This window comes from Crinia signifera, chromosome 12 (genome assembly GCF_055691185.1).
Source record: "Crinia signifera chromosome 12, ASM5569118v1, whole genome shotgun sequence".
In the NCBI taxonomy this organism is placed as follows: Eukaryota; Metazoa; Chordata; class Amphibia; order Anura; family Myobatrachidae; genus Crinia; species Crinia signifera.
Genome location: NC_139228.1, coordinates 49,756,978 through 49,769,238, shown reverse-complemented (window position 1 = coordinate 49,769,238; position 12,261 = coordinate 49,756,978). Strand labels below are relative to the sequence as shown.

The 12,261-nt window shown below is 51.2% G+C and overlaps 1 long non-coding RNA gene across 1 annotated transcript in view; it reads right to left on the bottom strand.

Moving 5' to 3' along the window:
* Positions 1–10,740, bottom strand: part of LOC146049944 (uncharacterized) — a 148,322-nt gene extending 137,582 nt beyond the window's left edge. The window contains exon 1 of the long non-coding RNA XR_014466240.1: positions 10,532–10,740. This is a non-coding gene — a long non-coding RNA (uncharacterized LOC146049944). The remainder of the gene's footprint in view (positions 1–10,531) is intronic.
* Positions 10,741–12,261: the final 1,521 nt, after the last annotated feature.

Here is a 12,261-nt window from a genome sequence, read left to right as displayed (position 1 = left end):
GTCATTACAGGAATGAGAAGTGCCCAATCAGAATAGAACTCCTTTCTGCAAAAAGGTTGCTTCCATTGTTTAAATTGCGTAGTCTGTCGTTCCCTTATCACTGGTAGCAACTTTGCCCATTCTCTATCTGGTAAACGCATCCCGATCACCCACAGAGTGACATGTACCACCAAATTCATCATCTATCTCATCTCATGCCCATGCGGCTTGTCATATGTGGGCAAGATGGACTGCACATTAAGAGAACGCATTGCGGGTCATAAGCATTCCATATGCACTGCACTAAGCACTGGCCACAGTGACCAACCTGTGGCCAGGCATTTTGCCAATAATAAACACACTCTGGCAATGCTCAAATACACGATCATTGACCATGAGCCTGCCAACCTGAGAAGGGGTGACAGTCTTCTCCAGAGAGAGGCACACTGGATTAATCGTTTAGGTACACTGGCGCCCCGGGGCCTCAATGAATCTACACTGTTTCCTGTAAAATCCCATCTACTTACCCGCTTGGTCTGCCTTACAGCCTTTTTAGCACAAGCGGTTGAACTTTTACCGGCTGTCGACACAGCCTTGCTGACGGCTGGCCACACTCTGTGTTGCTCTCTTAGGTTCCCTACCCTTTGATGCTGCTACATCTGTGTCCCAGATGCTGATACATATATATATATATATACACATTTGTTTCCCATTGATTAACTTTATGCTCAAGATGTTGCTTTTTTGTTGATGTATATATGGGCCCATTATGCCTGATAATCTCATTTAGTTTATTTATTGTTTATTATCTACTGAGCATAAATGGCATCCCGCCGGAGGTATCATCTTGTATTTTCTTTAATATTTTCTCTAATATTTTTTTCAACACTTTCTTTTACATTTTTGAAACATTTGCTTCAATGCTTTCTCTTTAAGTTTTGTTGCTTTAATGTCATGTTTCATTTTGATCTTTCTAATTGTTGCCGCATTAATTGTCTTAATTGATGCCAATCATGTTTATTCACTTGGTTACTATGACAACCGGCACAGGATGTCTGCGTCACTAAGGGGCGCGCCATCCTGACATCGGGCTTGGAAGGGTGCACGAGGTGTGGGAGACACTGTATATAGGTATGTTGCTCACTGTTTGTTTTTGTAATCCTGATGACAATGTGAACCTGAATACATCGAAAACGTTTGATTAGACTGCGTCTCTGTCTCGTTTATTGCCTCCGGGTGCCGCCATCATCACATTGTGTAAATTCGTGGGGACCCTTAACAAGGCCCGCTAAGGAAGGGCACCGGAGCAAGGTAACATGAACAGGAGGTGTGCTGCCCATCCTATCGTTTATATATATATATATATATATATATATATATATATATATATCTCTCAAACAATGGGAAGATAAGTGCGCAAAATAACCTTTAGTACCGGCAGTTAAAGTCCTGTATAACACAGAGATTGATTATCTCCTTCAAAACTTTTGTCCTTGCACTTTAGGTCCAATCCACCTGGCAGCTCTCAGCACCTGGATTCCACAGGTGATTAAGTCTAGGAGGAAAAATAAGAGCGCTCCATAGTGCAGTATCCACACAGAAAGGTTGGAGCGGTTACACTCGTGGTCAGCGGACAAGACAGCAAACGCCAGGCCACTTGCTGTCTTGTCCGCTGACCACGAGTGTAACCGCTCCAACCTTTCTGTGTGGATACACAGATTTTCATGCTGTAAAAGTGCAGTGGTTTAACCGCCCACTCTGGTACGTTACCCGATATTTGTTTTACCTTTAGATGTCTTTTAAATAAAAAACTGGTACTTATGTAGTATCTGGGCTGCCGATTTTGTGATTGTATGCCTTACCTTAAGGCATACAATCAGATGCGATGCGATGCGATTCGATGCGATTTTGCATAGGATTCAATGTTAAGAAGGTCCTGTTCATTTCCCCACTATCCAAGTGGGCATAGAGTTGATTTTATATAGCGTGGCGAGCGCAGCGAGCCACCGAGCCCGAAGCGTGGCGAGCGGACGCATATTTCTTTAAAAGTATTCTGTGTCCCCTCGCGGGGCTCGCTACGCTCGCCACGCTTCGGGCTCGGTGGCTCGCTACGCTCGCCACAGGTTTATATCCAACTCCATGCCCACTTGGATAGTGGGGAAAGGAAAAGGACCCCTTTTCCCATTGAATTCTATGTTAAAATGGACTCAGACCATTTTAACATTGAATCCTATGGAAAAATCTTGACCATCGCATCGCATACGATTTGGTCGCATGCGATGCGATACGATGCGATGCGATCCGATCCGAATTCTAAATCGGACGCCCAGATACTACATAAGTACCAAAAAACTTTATACCTTTGATACTGCACTATGGAGCGCTCTTATTTTTCCTCCTAAATATATATATATGTATATGCACGTATAACCTTGACAAAGGGGTGTCACATACCCCGAAACGTTGGAAGCTTTTTTTGCTGAAAATATATTTTTTTCTAAAAATCCCCAGAGTGCCGCTGTTGTTTCTTCACTATCCTGTACTTCTGTTCCTGAAGGCACCTGGGTTACCTGTACTGCTGGAGGAGTGCCAGGCCTACACCTCTACCTCTATATATATATATATATATATATATATATATATATATATATACACATACATACAGAGAGAGAGAGAGAGAGAGAGAGAGAGAGAGAGAGAGAGAGAGAGAGAGAGAGAGAGAGAGAGAGAAAGAACAAGTTGGTCCAGAACAGCCACAGCATTCAACGATAATAGCAGGTGTCTGCACTATGTGGCAGCATCAGAGAACAAAGGGTGCAGCACTCCAGATTAAATCACAATCTTAGTGAGAAATATATTCATATCCAGCAACGTTTCAACAAAGATATGTTGTCATCAGGCTTATATATACAGTATACTGTATCTGTTTGTGTATCCATATATATATATATATATATATATATATATCCTGTTTATCTATATATCCCCTATCTGTTTATCTATCTATCCCCTATTTATCTCTTTATCTGTCTAGCTATCCACTATCCATCTATTGGTCTGTCTGTCTGTCTGTGATAACCATTCTATGCCATACAATATAGATACTGCTGTATACACCATCATAGAGCTATATATCACTGCTTCCTGAACGGTGCTGGGCAGACAATGGCAGCTGCGCATATCTGAGTCATTTGAGGATAAATATGTTTCCGGAGCCCCTCTCGGAGATAATCATATGCTTAGCGGGTGTAGATACAATAGCACCTCCTATTTAGTACAGGAGCAGTGGTGAGAGTTTGGGGGGGCTGGCAGTATACAGGCGCACATTTTGGTCAGGGGGTACTGTTTTGTGAAGCAGGCTGTTGCTGTACAGAGACCTTGTGATTTTCTTAGCCCTGGGGGATTGTCAGCCCCCTCGGCTCCTAATTTGTGGGTACAAATTACAAGGATCTCACAATAGAGAAATGTACTTGTTTTATTTCAGCAGCTTGTTGTGCACTGCTGTGAGATCTGGAGGCGTGGGAGACTTGTGTGCTTCACCTCAGATGTCCTCTGCCAGATCTGCGCCATCAGAAGGCTGGCACAGAACCCCTGTAAGATTGCGCCATGGGCGGGGACACAGGCCACATCTGTCACAAGGGATGTACAGAGGATGGGAGCCATGAACTCTGGCAAACCAGCTGTTGTGGCACTACAAGTATCAGATGGCACGCTGACAACATTTATAATAGCACTGCCATGCGGCAGCGCTTTCTGGCAGGAAAGTGTTTGTAGCTCATTTCCTAAGTGAATCACTTACAGGGCCGTTTCTAGACAATTTAGCTCCCAGGGCAAAGAAATAAAAATGCGCCCCCCCCCCCCCCCCCCAACACATAACATGGTATAGAAGAAATTGCGCGCGCCGAAGGCGCGCGCCGAAATAGGGGGCGTGGTTTATTTTAAAGGGGGCGTGGCTTAATATAAGGGCGTGGTCTATCAGGAAACAATTACCTTACATCTCACTTTTGCAACCTGCACGTCTAGACATTGTCCTCCCGCACTTAAGTTGGCGGGCTGAAGGCCACACAGTGACATAAAAATATAAAGGCCCACACAGTTACCTAGTACGCCTCACAGATCAAGGCCAAACAATGACTGGCTACTTAATTCATTATACACTTTTTACCCGTGATGCCAATTACACATTACGCCGCACACTGTGATGACAATGACATATTACGCCGCACACCATGATGACAATTACACATTATGTCGCACACTGTGATGACAATCACACATTACGCCGCACACTGTGATGACAATTACACATTACGCACACTGTGATGACAATTACACATTACGCACACTGTGATGACAATTACATATTATGCCGCACACCATGATGGCAATTACACAATACTCCCCACAACGTAATGCCTATTACACATTATGCCCCACACGCCGCTGCCATACAACTGATGCTGTTTACTAATATGCCCCTACAGTGGCAGATATGCCCCCACAGTGCCATACATATATGCCCCCACAGTGACAGCTATGCCCCCACAGTGCCATACATATATGCCCCCACAGTGCCACATATATATGCCCCCACAGTGCCACATATATATGCCCCCACAATGCCATACATATATGCCCCCACAGTGCCAAATATGTCCCCACAGTGCCACATATATGCCCCCACAGTGCCACATATATATGCCCCCACAGTGGCAGATATGCCCCCTCAGTGCCACACATATATGCCCCTACAGTGCCATACATATATGCCCCCACAGTGACAGCTATGCCCGCACAGTGCCACACATATATGCCCCCACAATGCCAAATATGCCCCCACAGTGCCAAACATGCCCCCACAGTGACAGCTATGCCCCCACAGTGACAGCTATGCCCCCACAATGCCACACATATATGCCCCCACAGTGCCAAATATGCCCGAACAGTGCCACATATATGCCCCCACAGTGCCACACATATGCCCCCACAGTGCTACACATATGCCCACACAGTGCCATATATGCCACCACAGTGCCACACATATGCCCCCCTCAGTGCAAGACCTATATGCCCCCACAGTGCTAGAATATTATATCCCAGCAGCAGCACAACTCACCATTGCTGCTGCTGGGGAAAGCAGAGTCCGGGTCTCCTGCTGCTGCTGTTGCTGCTTCATCAGTTCCCAGGGGAGGGGAGGGGATCAGGGGAGCGCATTCTAGCGCATCTCTCCTTCCCCTTCACTATGCCAATCATAACTCGCGGGCTGGCTCCTGATTGGCTGCCGGCCCGCGAGATGATTCGCTAACAGCCCAGTGACACAGACAGGGGAAGGCAGAGACGCGCTATGCGCTCCTCTCCTCCCCTTTCAAATCATCTGTTGCTGGTGTGGCCGCGGCGTACGTACGCCGGGGAGAGGCGGAGGAGGGGGGGGGCAGCGGCGTGGGGGAGCTGCCGGGCGCCCCGGCTATCCAACAGTGTCGGAAGCCGGGGAGAGGCGGAGTAAGGTGGGGGCAGCGGCGTGGGGGGAGCTGCCGGGCGCCCCGGCTATTCAACAGAGGCGGACAAGACGTGCTGCGCCCCGGGCTGCTGCACGGCTTGTCCGCCTCTAGAAACGGCCCTGATCACTTATTTGGGCTTGAAAGGTGTTGTACAGTACCTCCGCCCAGTGTCCCATTCTTCTCCAACCGTCAATATGGCCTGGTGACTCTCCCCTCATCCACAGCGAGCGCTGTGTAACTCCATGTGCTTAGGAGGTACTTACAGACCATTGTTACAGACCGTTATTATCATAGGCATGAGCAGCCCGTTGTTTTAGGGGGTGAACCATTGGAGCGGTGTGTCCATCACCACCTTCTGGGCATGTCCATCACCGCCTTCTGGGCGTGTCTATAAACTCTTATCAATGCACACACAATACAAGGTGACTTATTTATGTATATGCACTTCAGAATGAATAATACCCCTTAAATGCACTAGAAATCTGGACAGTGCACGCCAAAGGTGCGCTGCAAATATTTACACTGTAATGCCCATTCAATATAATGCCGCACACTGTAATGCCCATTCCACATAATGCCAAACACCATAATGCACATCACACATTAAAGGCCATCTAACATAATGCCACACACCATAATGCTCATTCCACATAATGCAGCACATTGTAATGCCCATTACACATACTGACACACACCTTAATGCCCATCAAGCATAATACAACCTACCATAATGCCAATGAAACATTATGCCACCCACTATAATGCCCAGTACACATCATTCCACCCACTGTAATATTGTTGCAGAGGGGACTTACATGCTCATTGCCAAGAACATTCAAAGCGTAAACAAGATCCGTTGAGATACAATCCTGATTATCTGCGCCTTAGAAGTCTGGAACTCCCAATTTTTGTTTTGTATGGTATTTTAAAATTGTTATTGAGTGATAGCTGTGGGCCAGTACAGACCCTAGGCAGCAGGGTGCCAGTAGGTGGCCATATCCTATATTTCTATACTTTGTATCATTGCCAAGGGGACTTGCATGCTTAATGCCAAGGTGTTCGTTGCCCAGGGGGTTTATTTTTAAAAAGCAATCTTCCTCCACCTAGGATGAACACTGCCTGCAGCTGGCTCCTGCTCGGTGTGGCACAATTGCAGGCAGAACTTGCAGGTCACGGGGAGGTGAAGTGATCTGAATCCGAGCAGGTGGGAGACTAGGTGGGCAGGAGGTGGTATGGAGAAGGTGGGAGCCAGGCGGGCGGGAGGTGGGATGGAGAAGGTGGGAGACCAGGCGGACGCGAGGTGGGATAGAGCAGGTAGGAGTCCAGACTGGTGGGAGGTGGGACGGAGCGGGTGTGTGCACTGTGCGCCGTGACGTCTAAAGGTCAGAGCGGGGCCGAAGGGCTGACATTATGGAGCCAAGCGAGGTAGCGCTGCAGGTCCATCCACGCAGCAGCAACACCAGTTATGTCCCCAGCCGCCGTGATCTGTTTGGCGGGCTGGAGACTGGCAGCGGCAGGCAAGTCATGCAGCAGTCCTGACCGCCGCGGGTGCTGCTGCTGAAAATCCATTTTGCGTGCAGTCCTGTGGGGGGTGTCGGTTCATTAGGAGGTGCCTGAGCACCTCCTGTGCGCACGCCTATGGTTATTATGGAGCATTATTACTGATCGTCAGTGGTGGCTCTTACCATTTTTTGCAATGCTCAAACCCCCCCCCCCCCCCCTCCACAGGGCCAACAGATGCACAGTAACGTCATACATACATGCGCTGGCCCAAGCCTCCATGGGCTGCCTTTGCAGCAGCGCCCGAAGGCTTAATCAGGATCCTGGGTCTGGAGCATGCACAGTATCATCGGCGCTACTGTGCATGCGCAGAACCCGTTTTGGGGGCTGCCATGCATTTGCGCACAGAGAGGCATCAGAGAGGCATCCACTAGGAAGTCACTGCCAGTCACATTGAAGCCAGAGCAGTCTCACAGACTGAATTTGGCTTCACTTTAGGCAGAGAAAGTAGCGGATTTTACCCAGGGGGGCTGCAGCCCTGAAGCCCATAGATAAAAACTGCTACTGCCGATCATCATTATTGTTATGGAACGTTGTTATGTAGCATTACAGAGCGTTTTACTGATCATCATTGCAGATCGTTATTTTGGAGCGTTATTAGTGATCATCATTACAGAGCGTTATTTCGGAGCTTTATTACAGAACGTTATTACACAGAGTGCTTACAGAGCGACATTACCGAACATAATAATTCTGCTGCTACCTGGGTTACATCAAGGGAGACACCAGGATAAGGCATGAGGGGTCCCTCCTCTTACCCTTGCCGCTACATGTACCCCTGACTGAGAATCCGTTCTCCCCTTCCCACACAGTGGCAGCCATTATTGGAGATTGTGGAGAGGGTGGTCCTACTATGCGTCTCAGATAATATTCACGTTTGTCTGTATAATAACGCTGCTGTTATCTGCGCCTTATAAACATCATAATAATATCTATTTACCTGCAATACCTACCTCATCTCTCTAATAGACGGCCATGTAATGCCTTAGGGTCATCTATCTATCAGTTATTTATATGGCACCACAAGGCATCCTCATTTACATAATAAATAAACCAATAAGCAGAACAGGAATCAGTGACTTACAGGTGAATACAATAGTGCAGGGCACATATCCACCGCTGCATCAGCATATGCCACTCACATCAATAAGGGGGGTGGGGGAGGCAGGGAACCGCAGTATCTATCTGTCTGTCTATCTATCCACACACCCACTCTCTATCTCACACCTGGTCCCCCGTACTCTGTCTCTACCCCTACTCTCCCTCTTCCATCCCTATCTACCTGTTCTCAGCACCCTCTATCTCTCTCTCTCTCTCTCGCTTTCTCTGACCTCCCTATTTCCATCTCCCCCTCTCTCTACTTGCCCCTCCCTCTCTCTTCCTGTCCCCTCTGCCCACACTCCAACTCTCTCCCAGTCTCAGCCCCTGCCTCCTCCCTCGCTCTCCCAGCCCCCTACTTTTCCCTCTGCCCCCTCCCTCTCTGTCTCTACCCCCACCCTCCCTCTTCTTTCCCCTTCTGTCCCTGCCCTACTCCCTCTCTCTGACCCCCAACTCTCTCCCAACCCGCCCTCTCTCTACCCCCACCCTCTCACTCCTTGCTCGCATCTCCTAGCCCCCCAATTCTCTCTCAGACCATGCCTCTCCTTGCCCCCTCTCTCCCTGCCCTCCTCCCTCTCCCAGCCCCTCCTTCCCCTGGCCCCCTTGCTCTCAACGCCCACCCTCCCTCTCCTTGCCCCCTCTCTCCCAGCCTGCCTCCCCCCGGCCCCCTTGCTCTCTGTCTTTACCCCCACCTCCCTCTCCTTGCCCCCTCTGACCCTGCCCACTCCCTCTCCCTGCCCCCTCCCTTTCTACTCCCATCCTCCCTCTCCTTGCCTCCCTCTTGCTACCCTCCTCCCTCTTTCAACCCCTCTCTCCCCCTGCCCCCTCCCTCTCTACCTCCACTCTCCCTCTCTCCCTGCCCTCTTCCCTCTCCCAGCCCTCTTCCCTCTCCCTGCCCCCAACTCTCTCCCAGCCCCTCCCTCTCTCTACCCCACAACCCTCCCTCATTGCCCCTTCTCTCTGCCGCCAACTCTCTCTCAGCCTCTTCCTGCCCTCGTTCCTCTCCCTGCCCCTCAACTCTCTCCCAGCCCCACTGCTTTACCCCTCCCCCTCTCCTTTCCCCCTCTCTCCCTAACCTCCTCCTTCTCCTTACCCCACCCCCTCTCTCACCTTGCCTCTTTTCTCTGCCCCACAACTCTCTCCCAGCCCCTCCCTCTCTGTCACTAACCCCACCCTTACTCTCCTTGCCCCCTCTGTCCCTGCCCTACACCCTCTCCCTGCCCCCAACTCTCTTCTAGCCACTCCCTGCCCCCTCCCTCTGTACCCTACCCTTCCTCTCCTTGGCCCCTCTCTCCCTGCCCCCAACTATCTCCCAATTCCTCCCTGTCTCTACCCCCCCCCCCCCCCCATCTCTCTCCCAGCCTCTGGGGGGGATGTTCTAACATCCGCACCCCAGCTCCACCCCCCCCATCGCATTCATAATTATCGCATATACACTAACATATGCAATAATTGTGGCAAAGGACAGCTCTTGCGTTAAGAGCTGTCCTTTGCGGTGAGAGTCGGCAGGTCCCATCGGGTCCCGGCGGTTCCTCCCTCCCTCCCTTACCCGGCGCTGCTGCTGCTGCGCCGGGCTCTCATCCTCCCTGCACCCGGAAGAGGATCATAGTGCAGGGAGGAGGAGATCACAGGTCCAGACACAGGTGAGGGGGGTCGGTGCGGGGCAGCGGGGGTCGGTGCGGCGGTGGGTGAGTGCGGGGCGGCGGTGGGTCGCGTTAGTAGCCCATAGGCTTCTATGGGGCATTGCCAGATTTTTCTGGCGATGCCCCCCGTCGCGTTACCGGGAAGGGATGCTTAGAGCATCCCAAAATGCGGTAAAAACCCAGATAACTGCGGTAATAACCCTGATATCTCCCCCTTCTCTACCCCCACCCTCCGTCTCCTTGCCCCTTTTCCCTGCCCCCAACTCTTCCAATCCTTCCCTCCCTGTCTACCCCACAACCCTCTCTCATTGCCCCTTCTCTCTGCCCCAACTCTCTCAGCCCCTCCCTCTCTGACTCTACCCACCCCCTCTCTGCCCCCCGAACAAACTCTCTCCCAAACCCTCCCTACCCCCACCCTCTCTCTTCCTGCTCCCTCACCGTGCTCCCCAACTTTCTCCAAGCCCCTGCCTCCCCTCTACCGCTGTCTCTACCCCAACCACCCTCTCTTTGCCCCCGGCTTCCCACTCTCTGTGCCCCCCTCCCTCCACACTCCCTCCCTCCCCCCCTCCCTCCACACTCCCTCCCTCCACACTCCCTCCCCCTCCATACACTGTACAACATGGTAGACACATATGGCTCATGGCTCCTGTGTCCCCCCCCCCCCCCCAGCACAGCAGCATCAAATATAATTGTTCTGGTCCCCCTCAGCCTTTCGGGTAGCTGCGGCCCGGTCCTGCCCCTGGATGCGCTTACCTTTCCGTCTGCGCCCGGAGCGTGTGATTCCTCCGTCCGACCGTTACCTCCCGTAGCCTCTGGCAGCGGCCTCGCTGGGTTCATGTGAGGACAGCGTTCGCTGCAGAGAACGGGGCGGCCAGCCAAAGTCTCCGCAACAGGCGGCTGATGACTCTGCGACCGCCGGGGGAGGGGAAGGATGTATGCCCGCACTGCCCTGTCTACCCCATCACTGCCTGGTACCCCCCCCCCCCCCTCTGCTGCCCTAATTACCCTCATCAGTGCCCGGTACCTCCTCCCCACCTGTCTGCTGAACCTATATACCCCCATCACTGCCTAGTCCCCGTCCCCCCCCTCCCCCGGCCCGTAGTTATCCCATCACTGACTGGCATCCCCCTGCCCGCTGCTGCCCTAATTACCCCCTCCTCCCCTTTTAATGCACTTATTACCCCATCCCTGGCACTTCCTACCCACTACTGCCCTGATTGCCCCCATCACTGAATGGTATCCCCCCACCACTGCCCTAATTACCCTCATCACTGACTGGCACCCGCCACCCTCTGCTGCCCAAATTACCCCATCACTGCTTGGCACCCCACTAGCTACTACCCACTGCTGCCCTGATTACCCCCATCACTGCCAGTGCCTGGTACCTCCCACACGCCCCGCCTGCTGCCCTGATTACCCCCATCACTTCCTGCTATCCCCCTCCCCATCCACTACTGCACTAATTACCCTATCACTGTCTGGCACCCCCTACCCACTGCTGCCCTGTTTACCCCCATCACTACCTGGAAACCCCCCTCCCCCTCTGCTGCACTAATAACCCCATCACTGCCCTCCCCCTCTGCTGCACTAATTAACCCATCACTGCCTAGTACCTACCTCTGCTTCTCTAATTACCCCCATCACTGCCTGGCATCCCTCTACCCATTGCTGTCATGATTTCCCCCATGATTACAAGGTGTGTACCAGACAATGCATGAACTGCTGCAGGTAGAATAGCGCAGGTGGAGTGGTGCAGGTAGAATAGTGCAGGTGGACTGGTGCAGGTTAAATAGTGCAGGTAGAGTGGTGCATGTGGACTGGTTCAGGTGAAAAGATGGAGGTAGAGTGGTGGAGGTAGAGTGGTGCAGGTGGCCTGGTTCAGGTGGAAAGGTGCAGGTAAAGTGGTGCAGGTGGCCTAGTGCAAGTGGAGTGGTGTAGGTGGACAGCAGAACTGATTCTACAAACTCAGAATCACTTGCTCCATCAGCTTTTTTCACCTTACTCCAGATCACTGGATTCTTGAATCAGATTCCAGATTCTGCTGGTGACATCATGCTGTTTCTGTAAATTGAGCATTTCCACTAAGTGTGAGCAGAAAACCATTGGCAGAAGGACACATATTCAGAACACTCAAAACTGTTGTCTCCAGCTCAGTGAGAGCCAGGAACTGAATGAAAAATCTACAATGAGAGGTCACTTACCCACTGAGTCAAGCTACCTGGGAGTTGCCAGAAGTACAAGCACATTTTTCTCTTTAAAGGTAATTGACCTTTTAACTCATCTTAAAGGGGCGTGTTATGTGAGTGTGGTGGGCGTGGTGTTGTAGTGATTGTGTACACAGGGGCATGGAGAGGGATCACTTTATGGGCGTGTTATGTGAGTGTGGTGGGTGTGGTGCTGTAGTGTTTGTGAATACAGATTCCAGAAGAGGGACCACTTTATGGGTTGCAGGTGTGTTTCTGAACTGGTACACATACAGACGC